Below are 13,813 nucleotides of genomic sequence, written 5' to 3'. Positions count from 1 at the left end.
ATTTCTAAAAACAGGGTACTTTTTTTGAAATTAACTTCCCCCACCATTCTTATCTGTGTCGGTACCGGATAGACTCGTCGATCAGAGGATGTAGTAGTCTATAATACCCGGGCTGAAGTTCTCTTCAGTAGACGCGGGTTTGAATCCTCCCGGGTTAGAAATCAACGAAATTATAATTGAGATTCCTAAAAACAGGTCTTTTCTAAATCTAGAAATCAATAAAACTAGAATTGAAATTTCTAAAAACAGGGTACTTTTTTTGAAATTAACTTCCCCCACCATTCTTATCTGTGTCGGTACCGGATAGACTCGTCGATCAGAGGATGTAGTAGTCTATAATACCCGGGCTGAAGTTCTCTTCAGTAGACGCGGGTTTGAATCCTCCCGGGTTAGAAATCAACGAAATTTTAATTGACATTCCCAAAAACAGGACTTTTCGCAATCTAGAAATCAATAAAATTATAATTGAAATTTCTAAAAACAGGGTACTGTTTTTGAAATTAACTTCCCCCACCATTCTTATCTGTGTCGGTACCGGATAGACTCGTCGATCAGAGGATGTAGTAGTCTATAATACCCGGGCTGAAGTTCTCTTCAGTAGACACGGGTTTGAATCCTCCCGGGTTAGAAATCAACGAAATTATTACTGAAATTCCTAAAAACAGGACTTTTCTAAATCTAGAAATCAATAAAATTATAACTGAAATTCCTAAAAACAGGACTTTTCTAAATCTAGAAATCAATAAAACTAGAATTGAAATTTCTAAAAACAGGGTACTTTTTTTGAAATTAACTTCCCCCACCATTCTTATCTGTGTCGGTACCGGATAGACTCGATCGATCAGAGGATGTAGTAGTCTATAATACCCGGGCTGAAGTTCTCTTCAGTAGACGCGGGTTTGAATCCTCCCGGGTTAGAAATCAACGAAATTATAATTGACATTCCTAAAAACAGGAATTTTCTAAATCTAGAAATCAATAAAATTATAATTGAAATTTCTAAAAACAGGGTACTTTTTTTGAAATTAACTTTCCCCACCATTCTTATCTGTGTCGGTACCGGATAGACTCGTCGATCAGAGGATGTAGTAGTCTATAATACCCGGGCTGAAGTTCTCTTCAGTAGACGCGGGTTTGAATCCTCCCGGGTTAGAAATCAACGAAATTATAATTGACATTCCTAAAAACAGGACTTTTCTCAATCTAGAAATCAATAAAATTATAATTGAAATTTCTAAAAACAGGGTACTTTTTTTGAAATTAACTTTCCCCACCATTCTTATCTGTGTCGGTACCGGATAGACTCGTCGATCAGAGGATGTAGTAGTCTATAATACCCGGGCTGAAGTTCTCTTCAGTAGACGCGGGTTTGAATCCTCCCGGGTTAGAAATCAACGAAATTATAATTGACATTCCTAAAAACAGGACTTTTCTAAATCTAGAAATCAATAAAACTAGAATTGAAATTTCTAAAAACAGGGTACTTTTTTTGAAATTAACTTTCCCCACCATTCTTATCTGTGTCGGTACCGGATAGACTCGTCGATCAGAGGATGTAGTAGTCTATAATACCCGGGCTGAAGTTCTCTTCAGTAGACGCGGGTTTGAATCCTCCCGGGTTAGAAATCAACGAAATTATAATTGACATTCCTAAAAACAGGACTTTTCGCAATCTAGAAATCAATAAAATTATAATTGAAATTTCTAAAAACAGGGTACTTTTTTTGAAATTAACTTTCCCCACCATTCTTATCTGTGTCGGTACCGGATAGACTCGTCGATCAGAGGATGTAGTAGTCTATAATACCCGGGCTGAAGTTCTCTTCAGTAGACGCGGGTTTGAATCCTCCCGGGTTAGAAATCAACGAAATTATAATTGACATTCCTAAAAACAGGACTTTTCTCAATCTAGAAATCAATAAAATTATAATTGAAATTTCTAAAAACAGGGTACTTTTTTTGAAATTAACTTTCCCCACCATTCTTATCTGTGTCGGTACCGGATAGACTCGTCGATCAGAGGATGTAGTAGTCTATAATACCCGGGCTGAAGTTCTCTTCAGTAGACGCGGGTTTGAATCCTCCCGGGTTAGAAATCAACGAAATTATAATTGACATTCCTAAAAACAGGACTTTTCTAAATCTAGAAATCAATAAAACTAGAATTGAAATTTCTAAAAACAGGGTACTTTTTTTGAAATTAACTTCCCCCACCATTCTTATCTGTGTCGGTACCGGATAGACTCGTCGATCAGAGGATGTAGTAGTCTATAATACCCGGGCTGAAGTTCTCTTCAGTAGACGCGGGTTTGAATCCTCCCGGGTTAGAAATCAACGAAATTATAATTGACATTCCTAAAAACAGGACTTTTCTCAATCTAGAAATCAATAAAATTATAATTGAAATTTCTAAAAACAGGGTACTTTTTTTGAAATTAACTTTCCCCACCATTCTTATCTGTGTCGGTACCGGATAGACTCGTCGATCAGAGGATGTAGTAGTCTATAATACCCGGGCTGAAGTTCTCTTCAGTAGACGCGGGTTTGAATCCTCCCGGGTTAGAAATCAACGAAATTATAATTGACATTCCTAAAAACAGGAATTTTCTAAATCTAGAAATCAATAAAATTATAATTGAAATTTCTAAAAACAGGGTACTTTTTTTGAAATTAACTTTCCCCACCATTCTTATCTGTGTCGGTACCGGATAGACTCGTCGATCAGAGGATGTAGTAGTCTATAATACCCGGGCTGAAGTTCTCTTCAGTAGACACGGGTTTGAATCCTCCCGGGTTAGAAATCAACGAAATTATAATTGACATTCCTAAAAACAGGAATTTTCTAAATCTAGAAATCAATAAAATTATAATTGAAATTTCTAAAAACAGGGTACTTTTTTTGAAATTAACTTTCCCCACCATTCTTATCTGTGTCGGTACCGGATAGACTCGTCGATCAGAGGATGTAGTAGTCTATAATACCCGGGCTGAAGTTCTCTTCAGTAGACACGGGTTTGAATCCTCCCGGGTTAGAAATCAACGAAATTATAATTGACATTCCTAAAAACAGGAATTTTCTAAATCTAGAAATCAATAAAATTATAATTGAAATTTCTAAAAACTGGGTACTTTTTTTGAAATTAACTTTCCCCACCATTCTTATCTGTGTCGGTACCGGATAGACTCGTCGATCAGAGGATGTAGTAGTCTATAATACCCGGGCTGAAGTTCTCTTCAGTAGACGCGGGTTTGAATCCTCCCGGGTTAGAAATCAACGAAATTATTACTGAAATTCCTAAAAACAGGACTTTTCTAAATCTAGAAATCAATAAAATTATAACTGAAATTCCTAAAAACAGGACTTTTCTAAATCTAGAAATCAATAAAACTAGAATTGAAATTTCTAAAAACAGGGTACTTTTTTTGAAATTAACTTCCCCCACCATTCTTATCTGTGTCGGTACCGGATAGACTCGTCGATCAGAGGATGTAGTAGTCTATAATACCCGGGCTGAAGTTCTCTTCAGTAGACACGGGTTTGAATCCTCCCGGGTTAGAAATCAACGAAATTATAATTGACATTCCTAAAAACAGGAATTTTCTAAATCTAGAAATCAATAAAATTATAATTGAAATTTCTAAAAACAGGGTACTTTTTTTGAAATTAACTTTCCCCACCATTCTTATCTGTGTCGGTACCGGATAGACTCGTCGATCAGAGGATGTAGTAGTCTATAATACCCGGGCTGAAGTTCTCTTCAGTAGACACGGGTTTGAATCCTCCCGGGTTAGAAATCAACGAAATTATAATTGACATTCCTAAAAACAGGAATTTTCTAAATCTAGAAATCAATAAAATTATAATTGAAATTTCTAAAAACAGGGTACTTTTTTTGAAATTAACTTTCCCCACCATTCTTATCTGTGTCGGTACCGGATAGACTCGTCGATCAGAGGATGTAGTAGTCTATAATACCCGGGCTGAAGTTCTCTTCAGTAGACGCGGGTTTGAATCCTCCCGGGTTAGAAATCAACGAAATTATTACTGAAATTCCTAAAAACAGGACTTTTCTAAATCTAGAAATCAATAAAATTATAACTGAAATTCCTAAAAACAGGACTTTTCTAAATCTAGAAATCAATAAAACTAGAATTGAAATTTCTAAAAACAGGGTACTTTTTTTGAAATTAACTTCCCCCACCATTCTTATCTGTGTCGGTACCGGATAGACTCGATCGATCAGAGGATGTAGTAGTCTATAATACCCGGGCTGAAGTTCTCTTCAGTAGACGCGGGTTTGAATCCTCCCGGGTTAGAAATCAACGAAATTATAATTGACATTCCTAAAAACAGGACTTTTCTAAATCTAGAAATCAATAAAACTAGAATTGAAATTTCTAAAAACAGGGTACTTTTTTTGAAATTAACTTTCCCCACCATTCTTATCTGTGTCGGTACCGGATAGACTCGTCGATCAGAGGATGTAGTAGTCTATAATACCCGGGCTGAAGTTCTCTTCAGTAGACGCGGGTTTGAATCCTCCCGGGTTAAAAATCAACGAAATTATTACTGAAATTCCTAAAAACAGGACTTTTCTAAATCTAGAAATCAATAAAATTATAACTGAAATTCCTAAAAACAGGACTTTTCTAAATCTAGAAATCAATAAAACTAGAATTGAAATGCCTAAAAACAGGGTACTTTTTTTGAAATTAACTTTCCCCACCATTCTTATCTGTGTCGGTACCGGATAGACTCGTCGATCAGAGGATGTAGTAGTCTATAATACCCGGGCTGAAGTTCTCTTCAGTAGACACGGGTTTGAATCCTCCCGGGTTAGAAATCAACGAAATTATAATTGACATTCCTAAAAACAGGAATTTTCTAAATCTAGAAATCAATAAAATTATAATTGAAATTTCTAAAAACAGGGTACTTTTTTTGAAATTAACTTTCCCCACCATTCTTATCTGTGTCGGTACCGGATAGACTCGTCGATCAGAGGATGTAGTAGTCTATAATACCCGGGCTGAAGTTCTCTTCAGTAGACGCGGGTTTGAATCCTCCCGGGTTAGAAATCAACGAAATTATTACTGAAATTCCTAAAAACAGGACTTTTCTAAATCTAGAAATCAATAAAATTATAACTGAAATTCCTAAAAACAGGACTTTTCTAAATCTAGAAATCAATAAAACTAGAATTGAAATTTCTAAAAACAGGGTACTTTTTTTGAAATTAACTTCCCCCACCATTCTTATCTGTGTCGGTACCGGATAGACTCGATCGATCAGAGGATGTAGTAGTCTATAATACCCGGGCTGAAGTTCTCTTCAGTAGACGCGGGTTTGAATCCTCCCGGGTTAGAAATCAACGAAATTATAATTGACATTCCTAAAAACAGGACTTTTCTAAATCTAGAAATCAATAAAACTAGAATTGAAATTTCTAAAAACAGGGTACTTTTTTTGAAATTAACTTTCCCCACCATTCTTATCTGTGTCGGTACCGGATAGACTCGTCGATCAGAGGATGTAGTAGTCTATAATACCCGGGCTGAAGTTCTCTTCAGTAGACGCGGGTTTGAATCCTCCCGGGTTAAAAATCAACGAAATTATTACTGAAATTCCTAAAAACAGGACTTTTCTAAATCTAGAAATCAATAAAATTATAACTGAAATTCCTAAAAACAGGACTTTTCTAAATCTAGAAATCAATAAAACTAGAATTGAAATGCCTAAAAACAGGGTACTTTTTTTGAAATTAACTTTCCCCACCATTCTTATCTGTGTCGGTACCGGATAGACTCGTCGATCAGAGGATGTAGTAGTCTATAATACCCGGGCTGAAGTTCTCTTCAGTAGACGCGGGTTTGAATCCTCCCGGGTTAGAAATCAACGAAATTATTACTGAAATTCCTAAAAACAGGACTTTTCTAAATCTAGAAATCAATAAAATTATAATTGAAATTCCTAAAAACAGGGTACTTTTTTTGAAATTAACTTCCCCCACCATTCTTATCTGTGTCGGTACCGGATAGACTCGTCGATCAGAGGATGTAGTAGTCTATAATACCCGGGCTGAAGTTCTCTTCAGTAGACGCGGGTTTGAATCCTCCTGGGTTAGAAATCAACGAAATTATAATTGACATTCCTAAAAACAGGAATTTTCTAAATCTAGAAATCAATAAAATTATAATTGAAATTCCTAAAAACAGGGTACTTTTTTTGAAATTAACTTTCCCCACCATTCTTATCTGTGTCGGTACCGGATAGACTCGATCGATCAGAGGATGTAGTAGTCTATAATACCCGGGCTGAAGTTCTCTTCAGTAGACGCGGGTTTGAATCCTCCCGGGTTAAAAATCAACGAAATTATTACTGAAATTCCTAAAAACAGGACTTTTCTAAATCTAGAAATCAATAAAATTATAACTGAAATTCCTAAAAACAGGACTTTTCTAAATCTAGAAATCAATAAAACTAGAATTGAAATTCCTAAAAACAGGGTACTTTTTTTGAAATTAACTTCCCCCACCATTCTTATCTGTGTCGGTACCGGATAGACTCGTCGATCAGAGGATGTAGTAGTCTATAATACCCGGGCTGAAGTTCTCTTCAGTAGACGCGGGTTTGAATCCTCCCGGGTTAGAAATCAACGAAATTATAATTGACATTCCTAAAAACAGGAATTTTCTAAATCTAGAAATCAATAAAATTATAATTGAAATTCCTAAAAACAGGGTACTTTTTTTGAAATTAACTTCCCCCACCATTCTTATCTGTGTCGGTACCGGATAGACTCGATCGATCAGAGGATGTAGTAGTCTATAATACCCGGGCTGAAGTTCTCTTCAGTAGACGCGGGTTTGAATCCTCCCGGGTTAGAAATCAACGAAATTATAATTGACATTCCTAAAAACAGGAATTTTCTAAATCTAGAAATCAATAAAATTATAATTGAAATTTCTAAAAACAGGGTACTTTTTTTGAAATTAACTTTCCCCACCATTCTTATCTGTGTCGGTACCGGATAGACTCGTCGATCAGAGGATGTAGTAGTCTATAATACCCGGGCTGAAGTTCTCTTCAGTAGACGCGGGTTTGAATCCTCCCGGGTTAGAAATCAACGAAATTATAATTGACATTCCTAAAAACAGGAATTTTCTAAATCTAGAAATCAATAAAATTATAATTGAAATTCCTAAAAACAGGGTACTTTTTTTGAAATTAACTTCCCCCACCATTCTTATCTGTGTCGGTACCGGATAGACTCGATCGATCAGAGGATGTAGTAGTCTATAATACCCGGGCTGAAGTTCTCTTCAGTAGACGCGGGTTTGAATCCTCCCGGGTTAGAAATCAACGAAATTATAATTGACATTCCTAAAAACAGGAATTTTCTAAATCTAGAAATCAATAAAATTATAATTGAAATTTCTAAAAACAGGGTACTTTTTTTGAAATTAACTTTCCCCACCATTCTTATCTGTGTCGGTACCGGATAGACTCGATCGATCAGAGGATGTAGTAGTCTATAATACCCGGGCTGAAGTTCTCTTCAGTAGACGCGGGTTTGAATCCTCCCGGGTTAGAAATCAACGAAATTTTAATTGACATTCCTAAAAACAGGACTTTTCGCAATCTAGAAATCAATAAAATTATAATTGAAATTTCTAAAAACAGGGTACTTTTTTTGAAATTAACTTCCCCCACCATTCTTATCTGTGTCGGTACCGGATAGACTCGTCGATCAGAGGATGTAGTAGTCTATAATACCCGGGCTGAAGTTCTCTTCAGTAGACGCGGGTTTGAATCCTCCCGGGTTAGAAATCAACGAAATTATAATTGACATTCCTAAAAACAGGACTTTTCTAAATCTAGAAATCAATAAAACTAGAATTGAAATTTCTAAAAACAGGGTACTTTTTTTGAAATTAACTTCCCCCACCATTCTTATCTGTGTCGGTACCGGATAGACTCGTCGATCAGAGGATGTAGTAGTCTATAATACCCGGGCTGAAGTTCTCTTCAGTAGACGCGGGTTTGAATCCTCCCGGGTTAGAAATCAACGAAATTATAATTGACATTCCTAAAAACAGGACTTTTCTCAATCTAGAAATCAATAAAATTATAATTGAAATTTCTAAAAACAGGGTACTTTTTTTGAAATTAACTTTCCCCACCATTCTTATCTGTGTCGGTACCGGATAGACTCGTCGATCAGAGGATGTAGTAGTCTATAATACCCGGGCTGAAGTTCTCTTCAGTAGACGCGGGTTTGAATCCTCCCGGGTTAGAAATCAACGAAATTATAATTGACATTCCTAAAAACAGGACTTTTCTAAATCTAGAAATCAATAAAATTATAATTGAAATTTCTAAAAACAGGGTACTTTTTTTGAAATTAACTTCCCCCACCATTCTTATCTGTGTCGGTACCGGATAGACTCGTCGATCAGAGGATGTAGTAGTCTATAATACCCGGGCTGAAGTTCTCTTCAGTAGACGCGGGTTTGAATCCTCCCGGGTTAGAAATCAACGAAATTATAATTGACATTCCTAAAAACAGGAATTTTCTAAATCTAGAAATCAATAAAATTATAATTGAAATTTCTAAAAACAGGGTACTTTTTTTGAAATTAACTTTCCCCACCATTCTTATCTGTGTCGGTACCGGATAGACTCGTCGATCAGAGGATGTAGTAGTCTATAATACCCGGGCTGAAGTTCTCTTCAGTAGACACGGGTTTGAATCCTCCCGGGTTAGAAATCAACGAAATTATAATTGACATTCCTAAAAACAGGAATTTTCTAAATCTAGAAATCAATAAAATTATAATTGAAATTTCTAAAAACAGGGTACTTTTTTTGAAATTAACTTTCCCCACCATTCTTATCTGTGTCGGTACCGGATAGACTCGTCGATCAGAGGATGTAGTAGTCTATAATACCCGGGCTGAAGTTCTCTTCAGTAGACACGGGTTTGAATCCTCCCGGGTTAGAAATCAACGAAATTATAATTGACATTCCTAAAAACAGGAATTTTCTAAATCTAGAAATCAATAAAATTATAATTGAAATTTCTAAAAACAGGGTACTTTTTTTGAAATTAACTTTCCCCACCATTCTTATCTGTGTCGGTACCGGATAGACTCGTCGATCAGAGGATGTAGTAGTCTATAATACCCGGGCTGAAGTTCTCTTCAGTAGACGCGGGTTTGAATCCTCCCGGGTTAGAAATCAACGAAATTATTACTGAAATTCCTAAAAACAGGACTTTTCTAAATCTAGAAATCAATAAAATTATAACTGAAATTCCTAAAAACAGGACTTTTCTAAATCTAGAAATCAATAAAACTAGAATTGAAATTTCTAAAAACAGGGTACTTTTTTTGAAATTAACTTCCCCCACCATTCTTATCTGTGTCGGTACCGGATAGACTCGATCGATCAGAGGATGTAGTAGTCTATAATACCCGGGCTGAAGTTCTCTTCAGTAGACGCGGGTTTGAATCCTCCCGGGTTAGAAATCAACGAAATTATAATTGACATTCCTAAAAACAGGACTTTTCTAAATCTAGAAATCAATAAAACTAGAATTGAAATTTCTAAAAACAGGGTACTTTTTTTGAAATTAACTTTCCCCACCATTCTTATCTGTGTCGGTACCGGATAGACTCGTCGATCAGAGGATGTAGTAGTCTATAATACCCGGGCTGAAGTTCTCTTCAGTAGACGCGGGTTTGAATCCTCCCGGGTTAAAAATCAACGAAATTATTACTGAAATTCCTAAAAACAGGACTTTTCTAAATCTAGAAATCAATAAAATTATAACTGAAATTCCTAAAAACAGGACTTTTCTAAATCTAGAAATCAATAAAACTAGAATTGAAATGCCTAAAAACAGGGTACTTTTTTTGAAATTAACTTTCCCCACCATTCTTATCTGTGTCGGTACCGGATAGACTCGTCGATCAGAGGATGTAGTAGTCTATAATACCCGGGCTGAAGTTCTCTTCAGTAGACGCGGGTTTGAATCCTCCCGGGTTAGAAATCAACGAAATTATTACTGAAATTCCTAAAAACAGGACTTTTCTAAATCTAGAAATCAATAAAATTATAATTGAAATTCCTAAAAACAGGGTACTTTTTTTGAAATTAACTTCCCCCACCATTCTTATCTGTGTCGGTACCGGATAGACTCGTCGATCAGAGGATGTAGTAGTCTATAATACCCGGGCTGAAGTTCTCTTCAGTAGACGCGGGTTTGAATCCTCCTGGGTTAGAAATCAACGAAATTATAATTGACATTCCTAAAAACAGGAATTTTCTAAATCTAGAAATCAATAAAATTATAATTGAAATTCCTAAAAACAGGGTACTTTTTTTGAAATTAACTTTCCCCACCATTCTTATCTGTGTCGGTACCGGATAGACTCGATCGATCAGAGGATGTAGTAGTCTATAATACCCGGGCTGAAGTTCTCTTCAGTAGACGCGGGTTTGAATCCTCCCGGGTTAAAAATCAACGAAATTATTACTGAAATTCCTAAAAACAGGACTTTTCTAAATCTAGAAATCAATAAAATTATAACTGAAATTCCTAAAAACAGGACTTTTCTAAATCTAGAAATCAATAAAACTAGAATTGAAATTCCTAAAAACAGGGTACTTTTTTGAAATTAACTTCCCCCACCATTCTTATCTGTGTCGGTACCGGATAGACTCGTCGATCAGAGGATGTAGTAGTCTATAATACCCGGGCTGAAGTTCTCTTCAGTAGACGCGGGTTTGAATCCTCCCGGGTTAGAAATCAACGAAATTATAATTGACATTCCTAAAAACAGGAATTTTCTAAATCTAGAAATCAATAAAATTATAATTGAAATTCCTAAAAACAGGGTACTTTTTTTGAAATTAACTTCCCCCACCATTCTTATCTGTGTCGGTACCGGATAGACTCGATCGATCAGAGGATGTAGTAGTCTATAATACCCGGGCTGAAGTTCTCTTCAGTAGACGCGGGTTTGAATCCTCCCGGGTTAGAAATCAACGAAATTATAATTGACATTCCTAAAAACAGGAATTTTCTAAATCTAGAAATCAATAAAATTATAATTGAAATTTCTAAAAACAGGGTACTTTTTTTGAAATTAACTTTCCCCACCATTCTTATCTGTGTCGGTACCGGATAGACTCGTCGATCAGAGGATGTAGTAGTCTATAATACCCGGGCTGAAGTTCTCTTCAGTAGACGCGGGTTTGAATCCTCCCGGGTTAGAAATCAACGAAATTATAATTGACATTCCTAAAAACAGGAATTTTCTAAATCTAGAAATCAATAAAATTATAATTGAAATTTCTAAAAACAGGGTACTTTTTTTGAAATTAACTTCCCCCACCATTCTTATCTGTGTCGGTACCGGATAGACTCGATCGATCAGAGGATGTAGTAGTCTATAATACCCGGGCTGAAGTTCTCTTCAGTAGACGCGGGTTTGAATCCTCCCGGGTTAGAAATCAACGAAATTATAATTGACATTCCTAAAAACAGGAATTTTCTAAATCTAGAAATCAATAAAATTATAATTGAAATTCCTAAAAACAGGGTACTTTTTTTGAAATTAACTTCCCCCACCATTCTTATCTGTGTCGGTACCGGATAGACTCGATCGATCAGAGGATGTAGTAGTCTATAATACCCGGGCTGAAGTTCTCTTCAGTAGACGCGGGTTTGAATCCTCCCGGGTTAGAAATCAACGAAATTATAATTGACATTCCTAAAAACAGGAATTTTCTAAATCTAGAAATCAATAAAATTATAATTGAAATTTCTAAAAACAGGGTACTTTTTTTGAAATTAACTTTCCCCACCATTCTTATCTGTGTCGGTACCGGATAGACTCGTCGATCAGAGGATGTAGTAGTCTATAATACCCGGGCTGAAGTTCTCTTCAGTAGACGCGGGTTTGAATCCTCCCGGGTTAGAAATCAACGAAATTATAATTGACATTCCTAAAAACAGGAATTTTCTAAATCTAGAAATCAATAAAATTATAATTGAAATTCCTAAAAACAGGGTACTTTTTTTGAAATTAACTTCCCCCACCATTCTTATCTGTGTCGGTACCGGATAGACTCGATCGATCAGAGGATGTAGTAGTCTATAATACCCGGGCTGAAGTTCTCTTCAGTAGACGCGGGTTTGAATCCTCCCGGGTTAGAAATCAACGAAATTATAATTGACATTCCTAAAAACAGGAATTTTCTAAATCTAGAAATCAATAAAATTATAATTGAAATTTCTAAAAACAGGGTACTTTTTTTGAAATTAACTTTCCCCACCATTCTTATCTGTGTCGGTACCGGATAGACTCGATCGATCAGAGGATGTAGTAGTCTATAATACCCGGGCTGAAGTTCTCTTCAGTAGACGCGGGTTTGAATCCTCCCGGGTTAGAAATCAACGAAATTATAATTGACATTCCTAAAAACAGGACTTTTCTAAATCTAGAAATCAATAAAACTAGAATTGAAATTTCTAAAAACAGGGTACTTTTTTTGAAATTAACTTCCCCCACCATTCTTATCTGTGTCGGTACCGGATAGACTCGTCGATCAGAGGATGTAGTAGTCTATAATACCCGGGCTGAAGTTATCTTCAGTAGACGCGGGTTTGAATCCTCCCGGGTTAGAAATCAACGAAATTATTACTGAAATTCCTAAAAACAGGAATTTTCTAAATCTAGAAATCAATAAAATTATAATTGAAATTTCTAAAAACAGGGTACTTTTTTTGAAATTAACTTCCCCCACCATTCTTATCTGTGTCGGTACCGGATAGACTCGTCGATCAGAGGATGTAGTAGTCTATAATACCCGGGCTGAAGTTCTCTTCAGTAGACGCGGGTTTGAATCCTCCCGGGTTAGAAATCAACGAAATTATTACTGAAATTCCTAAAAACAGGACTTTTCTAAATCTAGAAATCAATAAAATTATAACTGAAATTCCTAAAAACAGGACTTTTCTAAATCTAGAAATCAATAAAACTAGAATTGAAATTTCTAAAAACAGGGTACTTTTTTTGAAATTAACTTTCCCCACCATTCTTATCTGTGTCGGTACCGGATAGACTCGTCGATCAGAGGATGTAGTAGTCTATAATACCCGGGCTGAAGTTCTCTTCAGTAGACGCGGGTTTGAATCCTCCCGGGTTAGAAATCAACGAAATTATAATTGACATTCCTAAAAACAGGAATTTTCTAAATCCAGAAATCAATAAAATTATAATTGAAATTCCTAAAAACAGGGTACTTTTTTTGAAATTAACTTTCCCCACCATTCTTATCTGTGTCGGTACCGGATAGACTCGTCGATCAGAGGATGTAGTAGTCTATAATACCCGGGCTGAAGTTCTCTTCAGTAGACGCGGGTTTGAATCCTCCCGGGTTAGAAATCAACGAAATTATTACTGAAATTCCTAAAAACAGGACTTTTCTAAATCTAGAAATCAATAAAATTATAATTGAAATTCCTAAAAACAGGGTACTTTTTTTGAAATTAACTTTCCCCACCATTCTTATCTGTGTCGGTACCGGATAGACTCGTCGATCAGAGGATGTAGTAGTCTATAATACCCGGGCTGAAGTTCTCTTCAGTAGACGCGGGTTTGAATCCTCCCGGGTTAGAAATCAACGAAATTATTACTGAAATTCCTAAAAACAGGAATTTTCTAAATCTAGAAATCAATAAAATTATAATTGAAATTTCTAAAAACAGGGTACTTTTTTTGAAATTAACTTTCCCCACCA

The sequence above is a fragment of the Caenorhabditis remanei genome, chromosome X, assembly GCF_010183535.1.
Source record: "Caenorhabditis remanei strain PX506 chromosome X, whole genome shotgun sequence".
In the NCBI taxonomy this organism is placed as follows: Eukaryota; Metazoa; Nematoda; class Chromadorea; order Rhabditida; family Rhabditidae; genus Caenorhabditis; species Caenorhabditis remanei.
The sequence above is the reverse complement of the archived record's forward strand: the minus strand, read 5'-3'. Positions refer to the sequence as shown.